Source organism: Anguilla anguilla, chromosome 3 (genome assembly GCF_013347855.1).
Source record: "Anguilla anguilla isolate fAngAng1 chromosome 3, fAngAng1.pri, whole genome shotgun sequence".
NCBI lineage: Eukaryota > Metazoa > Chordata > Actinopteri > Anguilliformes > Anguillidae > Anguilla > Anguilla anguilla.
In genome coordinates, this window is record NC_049203.1 from 30,584,724 (window position 1) to 30,599,102 (window position 14,379).

General features: G+C 39.2%; 1 protein-coding gene across 5 annotated transcripts in view; it reads left to right on the plus strand.

Annotated features, from left to right (window-relative positions):
• ubr3 (ubiquitin protein ligase E3 component n-recognin 3) overlaps positions 1 to 14,379 on the plus strand; it is a 418,217-nt gene that overhangs the window by 51,838 nt on the left and 352,000 nt on the right. The window lies entirely within an intron of this gene.

Below are 14,379 nucleotides of genomic sequence, written 5' to 3' on the forward strand. Positions count from 1 at the left end.
GGCAATGTAGCAATATCACAACAGACAGGCATCATGCAAATTCTCAATTGCAAATTCATATGCTGTTGCATAAAAACTGGATTTAGAGACCAGTATAGCGATGCCAGTTGGCTTTGTAATCCAGCCTGCATAAATATGTTAATATTAAACTTAATAAATACTGCACCCCTATCTGGAAAAATGCTTCACTAGATGTAACATGTTACAATTGAGACATTTATCAGACAAAAAAGTTTTTAATCAGCATATGTAACGATTTTTAGCAATTTCATTGTGTAGGCCATTGTGCATGTTCTGCCTATTTGTAGGCATTTGGCTCCCTCTTGTGGTTAACTTTTGTATATTTTAAAATGAAAGTTAATTTGAGACATGTCTTCTATCTATCTAGTATTTTAGTACTTGTTATTTTCAGCACCATATTGCTGTTACATGTATGGTAAGACACAACTAGACTATCTAGACTTGTAGCAGCCATTAAACAAATACACCTTCCAAGCTATATTGGTGTAATGTTTTGGAATGCGCTGTCTAGGCTACACTTTATATATATTGGGATGGCAGGTATGCCATCCTGCCAAGTTACGCCTTGGCGGGGGCATGCCCCATACCTATACAGCACCGAGAGTTTGGCACTTTTCAGGGTTCCCCACAGAAATAACCACAACAGCCACAGACACTCAGCCCTTAAAAACATTAAATTCTGTACATTCTGACCCCATTTCAACAGACAGAATTCATAAACAACTTCACATGTCCACACAATAAAGCCCCAAACTAAGGGGATTTTGCGTTTTCTCCTTCTTCTCTTTCTTCTTCTTCTTCTCATTCTTATTTTTCCTGCCTATCCCACTAACAACATGTCTCCCCATTGGACATTTCACTGACACCAGCCAAATCTTCACCAACACGACCCAATCAAAAACGCACGTACACACGCAAAATATCCATACCTTTTTACTCTGAAACATTTCCAGTTTAAACAGCTAGTCCCCCTGTGGCCTAGTGGGCAAGGTTACAGTTTTGGGAACACGGGATCGTAGGTTCAAGCCCAGCTAGGAACACGTTTCTTTAACCTGCTTCGACCCTCACTAATAATTGTCTACTACTTATCAATTATTGCTTTTGCACCATATCTACCCGCCGTTCACCGAACGTATACACTGCATTATGACGTACCGTCTGTATGTTCAGTTATTAATATTAACTGGATACAATATTGCTAAGCCATATGGATTCAACGGGAGCTCTTCTGTGCTTACTGGCCTGTGTTCTTCTTTAAAACCACCGGCAGGTTTGGTAATGATATTTCACGCATTGCATAGCTATGGCATGGTGCTGCACTAACGAAGTCACAGACTGGTACACCTCCGGTTTAAGGCTTGAATCCTGCCTCGCCCTCAGGCAGATCATTTCCTCTTTTACACTAACGTTTTCTTACGCTTTACGTTTTACCAAAACTCACTCACGGCCACCCATATGCATTTCATGACCGCAGGTGTATTCCTTTTATTAAAAAGTTACACCAGTTCACCACTGTGCCATTTCTACTAACTATATTTCTTCACTTGGCTACCGTACAAAACCTTCTTATCAGCAAACGCCACATTTCTACATTCATGTTACCTTGCCCTGTTCTCTATCTAGCCACATACAAACAATTACTACATATGTACGTTCTGCAACTCCGCATTAAAACATTACATTTAAAATCATGATTCATTCAATTATAACTACTAGCACTGAACATGAGAAAAACACAGCAGCGCAATAGATTTCACACGTTATTTAACCCTCCGCTTTAACAACTAATGTTTAATACAGACTGTTATATATACCGTTTGATAAGGAAACTAAGCTCGCTCATGGTCACTTCATTTACTTCGCACTATAGTCTGTGATCATGTCAACCTTCACCTACATGCCCATTCTGCTAAAAACATACTGTTTCAACTACGCAATTTCATCATTTCGCCTAATTTATCTCACACTGTTGTTATTTTCTCATATGCAAAGCCTGCTGGGACATATGCGTCTGCTCCTATTCTCACCTATCAACTTTTCCGGTTCTAGCTTAACAAAACAGCGAAGAGGATTCCTACCTGCAGATAAGCCTATCAAAATGCCTTATAAACCTTACAAACACTAAAAGTGCATCTTCACGAAATAACAGACAACGGAGCAGGACAAGGGTACACAAGTTGCGACCTAGGGAGCTCTAATTCTACGGGCTTGCTGATTCTTTTGTCAATCAAGGCTCGTTGGATGGCCGTCAAATCCGTGAGTAGCCTACATACACTGATGCGTTTACATTTACGCCACCGCACCCTTTGTCACAGCCACTGTTTTACATGTATAGCAAACCGAAACTGCTAAACGGTACACGCTCATCAGACTGTACAAATTCACACAAGGATAGCCATAATCCACAACCGTTTCTTGCAGGGTCACTTCGCATTTCTCACTCTCGTAATAAAACGCTTTGCAAAAAGAAATGATATCTCATAAAAAACACGTTTTCAACGTACAAAAATGCCAAGTTACTCAAAAGTATTTATCAAAATGACGCCAAGTTACGGTACTACAAACGATATAGGCTATCTTGCCTCACCGAAATTACATAAGATGTATTTCAAAGCAATGCTACCCAATATTTCCTCAATTCTTTCAAGTCACTTGGCCCTGTGTTTTGTAATCTTACCATATTACAATGTCATGCAAACTTTGTGTCAGATCAAAGTGTCAAATATTTCGTATTGCCTCATGGAACACATTGAAATTCATGTAGAAACCTGCTGGTCAGTCACTACAGGAAGCATATTTCTCCAGAAAACATGTTTATACTTGCTTCTGAACTGAATTTGAGTAAATGTACAAGTTATTGTATATCTGCTACGTACAATAAATACTGCATGTAAAATACATATTGTACATACATACATAGAGAACTTTTTTATCCCCATGGGGACATTTCCCTCGCAGCATGTTACATTTACGAACAGACATTTATACCAAGAAACATACAATCATTCATGCAACAGAAAGGCTGGGCACCAAAATACACACATACCAATACAAATTGGACATATAGACGCCTATTCAATCAATGACTTGACTGTGTGAGAGCCATCCACACATATGTTTGGCCTGTCTATGTACTGCACGCTTATATACACACAGGGCCAAGTGACTTGAAAGAATTGAGGAAATATTGGGTAGCATTGCTTTGAAATACATCTTGTCATTTCGGTGAGGCAAGATAGCCTATATCGTTTGTAGTACCGTAACTTGGCGTCATTTTGATATCAATACTTTTGAGTAACTTGGCATTTTTGTACGTTGAAAACGTGTTTTTTATGAGATCCTGTATACCACAAAGTGAATACTTCTTTTTCTTCTTCTTATTATTATTACAGAAGTGTATGATGAAGAATAATATGTCAATAATGATGTAATAATAACAGCACATTAATAATACAACAAATGCTAGTTTTACTACTATTATAATAACAATAATAATAATAATAGCAATAATAATAATAATAATAATAATAATCTTATGCCGGATTTATCCTACTTGCCCATGCTATAGCTCGCCAATTAAATTAACCCTTACAATAATGGTCATAAGGTTATCCTGGTAAGGTTTCAATATGCACTCTCACTTCTTTATCAGTTAACAGCTAAACAACTGCTGAAGCAACCACACTATTTATTCCACCAGTTTACAGAATTTTCCAAATTAATTGATAATTGTAATTTTCAATAATTGTGAGGTTGTGAGGTTTTAGCACAATACTGCTTGTGTTCAGTATTCGGATAGCTGAACATTTTAACATTTTAAGTGCATTGCCTGTTGTAACCACTGGATTCAGAAAATAAACATTTTTGCTTAATCCTCACTTCTCTGACAAAATGATAATCTAATTATAAAACAAATTGCTGCACCTGTATAATTGTATAAATATGTCCAAAACATTGCCACCCCTGCATTATGGAGAATAGGCTAAATTGTCATGGCTGCACTTTAGAGTAACCTGCGCCTGAACCAAAGGTGTAGAAAAATCGTGAGAATAAATGCTGCAATCGGGATCAACTTTAATCCACTAGACCACTTCACAGGTGAAGCCAGTGGTGTGTAATTTTAGGGAAAACTTTTATTTAGCTTATTACTTGTGGAATCTTTTCTTTTAATGTTTATTTATTTCGTTTAAAAAGTCACCCGATATCAAAATGGTTATAGATTAATGATAACACAATGCAGCCTATTCTCACATTTTAAGCACTTCATTTTTCAGTGTTGATTGGCTAAAAAGGATGTTCCAGTTTGGCCCAAACTGAACCACAAAGGGTTAATGTACAATGAAATAATCCCTTCAAAGGAGTGACAAACTTACTATTACCATATTTGACAGAACTGGCAAAATGGCGCTAAAGCTAGATGGCTAGTCTGTTCTGATCGTTACAAACATTAAAATATAAATGAATAATTCAGTCGCTAGCATGAAGGGCACATATTGACTCCAACAACTGCTCCTTGGGGTTGCTTGTGCCCATAGGTAGGGCCAGTTATGCCCCTTATGTTAAATAAATAAAAAGACACAATAAGTACTACACTGAACAAAAATATAAATGCAACACTTATAATTTATGAAGATTTTATTGAGTTCAAAGATAATAAATGTAAATCAGTCAACTGAAATAGATTAATTAAGTACTTACCTATTGATTTCATGTGGTTGGGGATACAGATATGCATTTGTTAGTCACAGATTCCCCAAAAAAGAAGATACCATGAAATGAACAAAATACCGATCAGTATCTTGTGTGACCACCATTTGCCTCATGCAACGCAAGACATCTCCTTCGCATCCTACTCCTTGAATTGATAAAATTGTTGATTGTAGCCTGTGGAATATTGTCCCACTCCTCTTCAATAGCTGTACAAAGTTGTTGGATATTGGTGGGAACTGGAACGTATGCGCCGGTCCAGAGCATCCCAAACATGCTCAATGGGTGACATGCCTGGTGAGTATGCAGGCCATGGAAGAACTGGGACATTTTCAGCTTCGATGAATTGTGTACAAATCCTTGCAACCTGGGGCCATGCATTGCCATACTGAAACATGAGGTGATGGCAGTGGATGAATGGCACAGCAGTGGGCCTTGGGATCTCATCACGATATCTCTGTGCATTCAAATTGCCATTCCAACACCCCACCAACACCATGGGCCACTCTGTTCACAACATTGACATCAGCAAACCGCTCACCCACCAGATGCCATACACGCTGCCTGCCATCTGCCCTATACAGCTGAAACCGTGATTCATCAGTGAAGACCATTCTCCGGTGTGCCAGTGGCCAGCGAAGGTGAGCTCTTGCCGACTCACTTCGATTGTGACGCCAACTGCAGACAAATCAAGACTCCAGTGAGGATGTCGAGCATGCAGATGAGCTTCCCTGAGGCGATTTCTGACAGTTTGTGCAGAAATTCTACGGTTGTGTAAACCAACTGTTTCATCAGATGTCCGTGTGGCTAGCCTCAGACGATCCCGCAGTTGAAGAAGTCGGACGTGGCGGTCCTGGGCCGGCGTGGTTACATGTGGTCTGCGGTTGTGAGGCCTGTTGGACGAACTTCCAAAATCTCTGAAACAACGCTTGTGGAGAAATAAACACCCATTACTCTGGCAACAGCTCTACAGGACATTCCTGCAGTCAGCATGCCAATTGCATGATCTCTTAACTCTTGAGGCATCTGTGACATGGTGTTGAACAACAAAAAGTCAACATTTTAGGGTGTCCTTTTATTGATCCCATCATAAGGAACACCTGTGTAGTGATCATGGCTTTTAATCAGCATCTTGATATGCCGTGCAGGAGATGGATTATCTTGACAAAGGAGAAATGCTAGCTAAAAGTGATATAGACAAATTTGTGGGCAAAATTTGAGAGAAATAAGATCTTTGTGCACATACAAAAAATCTTTGAGGTATTATTTAAACACATTAAAATGGCTGCAAATAAAAGTGTTGTGTTTATATTTTTGTTCAGTTTATTTTAAAAGCATTGGTCACATTAAGACATGTTTTCTTCAACTAATTTTTATACAAAATGTTGTGGTGTCAGGTTTCACTTTACCCTTGCTCGCTTGTTGTGGGCATCTCTTGTTTACACACATCTTTACCAGTCTCTCACAAAGATGCATTGAAAAACTATTCTCTACACATCAATTTATTTAAAAATGGTTTATTTCAATAATTCTATAATTTCAATAATTGGTTATTTCCCTTATTCAATAAACAAGGTACTGAATTCTGACAGGTGAGACACGACTGTAGACAAAATTTAAAAACAATTTTACTGTATACTTATTGCAGACCGAGGGGAGAGTCCATATAAATATAACAGTTTTTGGATTTTGCTTATTTACTCAGAAAATATTTAGCCTAGCACTGCAATTTTAATTCAAACGGCTCTGACCTGACAGTAGTCATTACCCATTTCAGTTACCTTCATAACTTAATTGAGTCATATAAGTTAGGCCTATGTTGGATTTTTACTACCATTACAATAAATTACTGTTGATCAAAACTTCTTGGTAGCCTACTGTTGTAAGTTCTGCAAAGTGGCATGAGGACAATGTAGTGACCTGTGAAGGAAGTTATGTTTAATGTTCTACAGCATTGCAAAAGGGGGCATTTATCTTGTTGACAACAGACTGTTAAATTTCGAACAAGTTGGGCTATCTCACTGTGGCAAATGAGCCTGCCACAGGCCACCGAAGCGGCTTTCCAAGGGGCCCTCCAGCACAGAGACACAGGGAGACGATGTTCAAACAAATCCTCATTTATTGGCGAGGTTAGCAAGATGTTACAGCCAAGGAGCAGATGTCAAACACTGTCATGACAGAGAGGCTCTCCTTGTGTGGGTGAGGATGGCAGATTTAACCTGTGCGCACCGATTAGGCACAGGTGCAGCCACCCCTGTTCCCGGGTCCAATTAGCCTGGCCAATTATCTAACCAATTATCTAATTAGCCAGGTCTAATTAACTTGACCCAGGGCAGGTGTGGCTGCTTAAACCAGCAATCCCCACACCACGCTCGCATGCAATAAATGAAAAGTTGAATGAATTTGGCCAAAGCCTATTTATCCACTAAAAGCAAACAAAACCAAATGGCCTACTATACAGACCAATGTGGTGTGTGCTTATTATAAATGCATGTGAACAGATAGCGGTTTATTTTCCATTCATCCTTTGGTAGAGGACTGAATTGCATATGTACAGTTCTGAAATGGCTACTATAGCTGCAGTGCACAAAAAGTTATTGATCGTGTTACATTTCTGATGTTACATTTATACCGACTCTCCCATATATCCTATGTGAAACTAACATGGATGACATTAGCCTATAGACTGTGCTCAAAACTATATGACTATTAAGTTGCACAGTATGTTCTGTGAATAAACATAAATTTCACTCTGTTACGCACAAAAATGTTATGGGCTACATGAATAGCCTGTTCCCAAAATGTACATTCCTGTATATGTACCTTTTAAAATAAGAGCAGGGGTAATTTGACCGCAAGCTGCTGTTTGTCGTTGAGTCCCGTGAGTTGAAGTGTTAACAGTGTGATATGGATTTGAGTGCTCACATTTCTCACCTGAATTGTGCAAATGAAAAGTAGTTCCTATGGGAAGGAAAATGAAATGGTAATATGTGCATTTTGTGTGAAATTTTTTTGTAAGCTTTGAGAACTAATAAAAGCATTGCTGGGAGAGACTGCCTTCTTTCACACAGCCTCTGTTTGCATATACAAACTAGAAGAGTGCACTCAGTAGAGTGCAGATCTCCGCCAGGCGTGTTAGCTTTGCTGATGCAACAATAGAGGTTACACAATCAATGCAACCAGACAAATACAATATTACATGTTTTTACCATGTGCCACTGAAAATCCCAAAAACGCAGATTCAGTGAAGTGATGCTAAAGGTGGTGACATGTTAGTTAATTTCATTCATATCAGCCACGATGTGTTAGATAGAGCTAACGTGGACGTTATAGTTCGGCACTTTCGTTTCAAATCTGGACAGGAACAATTTCAAAAGACCAGCGATGTAAAATATTAGTTTCAACATGAAAATGCCAACAAAATAGTTGCCAGATTCAAACATTAACGTACCCTGTTAGTTGGCAGATTATTTTGTTGCCATTAAAACGTTGAAATTGACATTTTACATCGGTGGTCTTTTATTCCAAACGGAAGCAGTTGTTGATCACTACCGGCCGATTAGGAGGAGTGAGGAGTTAGCGCTCAATGTATTTCAATGGGGAATGATGGAAATTAATTCAAATAAAATACTTGTCATTGACCGATTTGCAAAATATCCGAGACTTCAGGTCCTTGGCCTGCTGTCAGCATGGACATCAAGTATTAGACTGATCGGCCCAGTAGTATGCGAGATTAGCTGCGGACAGATACAGAAACACACACACGCTCTCGCCTGGTGGAGATAATTAGAGAGCTACTACTGCAAGAAGTATGTCAGAGCAATGAGCAAGGTAAAACCAAGTGGTTTGACTGTTTCTAAGTGAATTTAATGTGTATGACAAGTAACTATTATGAACTTGTTTTATACATTGATGTTTTCCAGAAGGACACCTTTTGACTGAAAAAAGAGTGAATGAATAAAGAAAGAATAAGAACTAAGAAAGGATATTTGTATTGTGGGGATCCAGGGGGTACCACCCTCAATAGAACTGACTATTCCAATTTCAATTCAGTTCAGTTTTATTTTTATAGTGCTTTTTACAGAGAACTGTCACAAAGACACTTTACACAGTAGCAAGGCAAGAGACTGAGAAAACACAAGTCCCCCAAATAGCAAGTACATAAGGTAAAGAACTCCCAGTGGGGAGAGAACTCAATAGGAACCCAGCTATAGAGGGAGAGCCCATCCTCCACTGGCCAGCCTGGTGTAAAGTAGCAGACTGCAAATAAAATGGGTTAAGCAGGTTACAGCTGAGGTGAAAGCTAACCGGAACAATAGAAGATCAAATAGTATAGGTCAGAATAGTGCAGTTTAGAGGAGCCAGATGATGGATCTGGTGGTCCAGACAGCATTGAGGCAAGGCAAGGTAGGAACAAGGCTGAAGCAATGCATGACCATGGAGCAAAGGACAGGACTGGAGCAATCCCGTGGATTCAGGCCGAGGAAACGGGCTGGAGCGGTCTTTGAACTCAGGGTGAGATAAGGAGCGGGAGCCCCATGGAAAGATAAAATAAGATAAGGTTAAGGCCAGGCTATCCTTCGTGGTGTGTAAATGTTCCTCAGCTGTTGAGAACATTCAGTTAAATGCCGTGTTCTTCCATGAGGCCATTTTTTTATGTGATACTTTGATTTGACACTGAATAGTTTGAATGACCACATTCTCTTCACATGGTAAGATGAAAAAACACAGGGCCAACTTACTTGACAGAATGTAGGAAGCATTGAGTGGCAACATTGCTTTGGAATACAGCATGTTTAATTTGTGTTAGCTAAGGTAGCCAATATTTTTTTATTGTAACTTGGTGTAATTTTGATAACAGTCCTTTTAATGGCAGGCCATATTTTGGAAGTGTTAATGACTTGTAGTGCTTTGTATGTGTGAGTAACTTGGCATTTTTGTACATCGAAAACTTTTTTTCAGATATCATTTCCTTATTTCTTTAAGTGTTAGTTATGAGAAAGTGATCAGAGTAATGCATATAAATGTAGACTATGAGAAGTATGCATACACATACATACTGTACATGCAAACACGCATACAGCATAGGCAGTTTCGGATGTAGACTGGTTTGATTGGGAGGCAGAGCGAGATTTTGCGAGAGCAAAGTTAAGCACATAATTTGTCATGAGTAGCGCATTGGTACTGGGTGTAAAAATGCGAAGTAACCCTTTAAGAAACGGTTATGGATTATGGCTGTCGTTGTGTGAATTTGTACAGTCTGATCAACATGTACTGTTCAACGCAACGTGAAACACAACACAACACAAACACAAACCGGTCAATCAGCCCAACACTGCTCGTCTATTCCTACCACTAAACTGTACTTAATGCTTAGTTTACTTAGTGTTAGATACTACAGGGTTTCCGCCAGTGTATTGCAAGCCCGGCGGGCCGCCGGGCCTGAATTGACCCCCCGCCGGGCCTAAGCATCGGGGATTATTATTATTATTATTTTTTTTTTTGTAACGTATTTTTAAGATGTTTTTTAAACTACAGTTACAGTGGGGCGGCTTGGTTGGAAAGCTCACCAGCGACTTCTGTTGGTTACAACGTGAACGCACTAATAGGAAAACAGCAGGTCTGTTCTTTACCCTCATTGTGCATAGAGTGATGTTCAACACTTGATGCTTCCAACTATCACAAGCTAACGGTACCTAGCAAGGCACCATTTCTTTAGTAGGCTAACTAACCTTGTTACAAAATGTGTTATCACTTCATCTCGTCGGTAAGTACATTCTTTTTATATTAACTTAAGCAGTGTGTAGGTAACGTTAAATTAGTAGCATGAATGTAACGTTCGATAAATTGTAACATTACATGATGTATTCATCTCCATCTAAATAACGACTTCACTTGTTTATTAATAATGTTAGCTTGGTGACAGTGATGTGCACGACAACGTGGTCATTTAGCTAACTTAGCTAGCTAGCCAAACAGTCAGTAACACAGATACATATATATTTTGTTGTTGTTGAAATGTGCCCAGCATTCCAAGGCTGTACATTGTTGTAAGATTTAGTAGCCAATAAGTAGGCAGTGTTGTGCATATCCCGCTCTTACAGCTCGTTTCCAGCCCAAACCACTACAAAGAGAGCAATTTTTTTTTTTGGTCAGTGACATTTCTTTCTGACATCTACGACGGCAATCGCAAACACGACATTTATTTTGCCTTTTTGTATAGCTATTTCCATGGATAAAATCGCATTTATTATTATTATTTATTGGTAAAAACATTTACTTTGTTTCCAGGGAGATAGCCAACTGCTTGCACGTTACATGACGTGTAGCCATTTCGTAATACGATCGCATTTCAGGCTAGAAAATAACCCGTTAATCCAAAGAAACTGCTGAGTCGTCTTAGAATCTTTATCGCAACAGAATGTATCAAGGCTGGCAGCCCGGATCAAATTTGTTGTAATAGTTGCCGCCCAAAACAAACACCTGAGAGAGGCCGCCTGGCGTGCGTGCCTCCCCCAAAGCGTTACGTCATTGTTTTGCAAAGTGCAGCTGTCGTAAAAACATGCTGGCTTCGATAAGCGGAATCGATAAGCTCGGAGCCATACGATTCCAATGAATAGGACAACTTGGAACGCGATTCCCATCCCTATTTAAATGTGCCCAGCATTCCAAGGCTTGTTGTAAGATTCAGTAGCCAATCAGGACTTGAATACAAGTTTTTTGTGGAGTGCCAAAACTTTGATATTATTTATTTTAATTTCTTTTGTTGTTGAAGTGTGCCCAGCATTCCAAGGCTGTAAGAATCAGTAGCCAATCGGGACTTTTTTCAAGTTTTTTGTAGAGTGCAAATACTTTGATATTATTTATTTTAATTTAATTTAATTTAATTTATTTTGTTGTTGTTGAAAACACAGCATTCCAAGTCTGTACATTGTTGTCAGATTCTTTGTAAGACTATGCTATGCTGTAAATAGTTGTTGATTTAAAAAAAAATGTGTGTTGAATAAATGACTTATTTATAACAACATTCACATTACGTAGTTATATTTTCAAATCTTCTGTCAGCTTTTAGCACTGACTTAATGTAGGGCCCTATGGAATCTGTGTTATAGCTTTTTTAAATTCTCAATTCTGCGATTCCGTCTGTGATTCTGTTATCACAGAAACTACAGGGCCCTACCTTAATGCTGCCATCAGTCTGTCGCAGGCCCGTGCCGGGCCCCCATCAAAAAAGGCACTTGGCCGCCGGCCCGCGCCGGGCTGCCGGCCCCCGTCAAAAGATACTTGCCACCGGGCCTAACAACTTTTCTGGGGGAAACCCTTGTACTATCTAGCTTTTATCAAGCCGGGCCTTGAATACCTCCAGTGTTTCTGCCTCCACTACATGTCCAGCATGTTTAGTACTTTCACTTTTCTGTGTATGTAAAATAATGCCTGTGACAAAGGGTGCGGTGGCGTAAGTATAATATAGGCTAGAAACGCAACAGAAATCCCCCAGTGTATGTACTCACTGATTTGATGGCTATCCAAAGAGCCTTCATTGACAAAATTATCAGCAAGCTCGTTTCATTTGAGCTCCCTAGGTCACAGCTTGTGTACCCTTCTGTCCGGCTCCGTTTTCTGTTATTTCGTCTGAGATAGACTTTTAGTGTTTCTAAGGTTTATACGGCATTTTGATAAGTTGTAGGTAGGACTCCTCTTCGGTATTTTCCTTAGCTAGATCACTGACCTTATGTGAGAATTTGAGAAGGAGAACTAGGTAACAATTGTGACAAATGGGAACACTTGACAGTGGAGAATAGCAGCACATACGTATTTCCCAGAAATCTTTGCATATCAGAAAATAACAGTATAACGAGAGAAATGACGACAAGTGATGAAATTGAGGTATTGAAACAATATGTTATCAGCAGGATGGGCATGTAGGTGAAGTTTGACATGATCACAGACTAGTGCAAAGAAAACATAGTGACCATGAGCGAGATGAGTTTCCTTATTGAACAGTATATAAAACAGACATTACAGGCATTTAGCAGATGCGCTTATGCAGAGCGACTTACACAACTTTTTAGATAGAATTTACATTGCATCCATTTACACAGCTGGATATATACTGAAGCAATGCAGGTTAAATACCTTGCTCAAGGGTACAACAGCAGTGTCCTACCCAGGAATCGAACCTGAGACCTTTAGGTCACAAGACCAGTTCCTTACCCATTATACCACACTGCCGCCCTGATGGCATATGTAGTTGTTCAAGGAACGTGTGAAATTACATAGGAAAACTGTTATACAAATGTACTTTTCTCACATAGACTACTAGTTATAATTATAAATAAGTCATGTTTCTGAATTGAATGTTTTTAATGGGTTTTTGCAGACAGTACGTACGTACTAATTGTTTGTCTGTGGGTAGATGGACAACAGGGCGAGGTAGCATGAATGTAGAAACATGGCATTTGCTGATAAGAACGTTTTCTAAAGTAGCCAGGTAAAGAAATATAGTTAGAAACTATATTTTAAACTAGAAATGCCACAGTGGTCAGCTGGTGTAACTTTTTAAGATAAAAAGTCAATATATGTGCCGTCATGAAATGCATGTGGCTGGTTATGAGTGACTTTTGCTAATCATTTGCATTGAAGATTCTGATATTCTGATAAGTGCAAAAGCAATAGTTCAAAAGCAATAGACAATTATTAGTTAGTGAATGTAAGTGTAAGAAAATGTTAGAATAAGAAATTAAAGATTTGCCTGAAGGCAATGCAGGATTCGATCGTCCAACCTTGTGCTTTCCAGTCAGTGACGTTACCAGTGCACCACTGTCTTGGTTAAATGTGCCTGTGGTTTTAAAGAAGACAGGCTAGTAAGCACAGCTGAGCTCCGGTTGTATCCATATGGCCTGGCTATATTGTAGCCGGTTAACTGAACATGTAGATGTTATGTCATAATACAGTCTATACGTTCGGTGAAAGACCGGGTAGATATGGTGTAAAAGCAATAGTTGAAAAGTAATATACAAATATTAGTGAGGAAATAAGCATGTATAAGAAATGAAAGATTTGCCCCAGGAGGGCTTTGACCCCGTGACAATCCATAGACAGCAACATTACCACTGAGCCATGAACTGACTAGCTGTCAAGACTGGAAATTTTCTTGGGGAAAAAATATAAGTCCATTTTGCGTGTGTATGTGACATTTTGATTGTCTGGTGTAGGTTAAGGATTGGCTGGTGTCCAATGGGGAGACATTGTTTCTGGGCTTACAGCATTAAGGTGATGTAATCTGGCAGGAAAAATAAGAAGATAGAGAAAATGCAAAATCCCCTAAAGTTTGGGGCTTTATTGTGCGGGCGTGTGAAGTTGTTTGTAAATTCTGTCTGTAGAAATGGGGTCAGAAGGTACAGAAATGAATGTTTTAAAGGGCTGAGAGTCTGTGGGCATTGTGGTTATTTCTGTCATAGGAAACCCTGAAAAGTGGCAAACACTGTGCTGTATATGTATGGGGCATGCCGCCCCGCCAAGGCGTAACTTGGCGAGATGGCATACTATATATATGTATATCCCAATACAAAGTGAATTTTGGATTTCTTTATTGTTTTACAAAATGTATATGTCCCGCATGTTTACTATGAGAGACCTCTGTAGGATCAC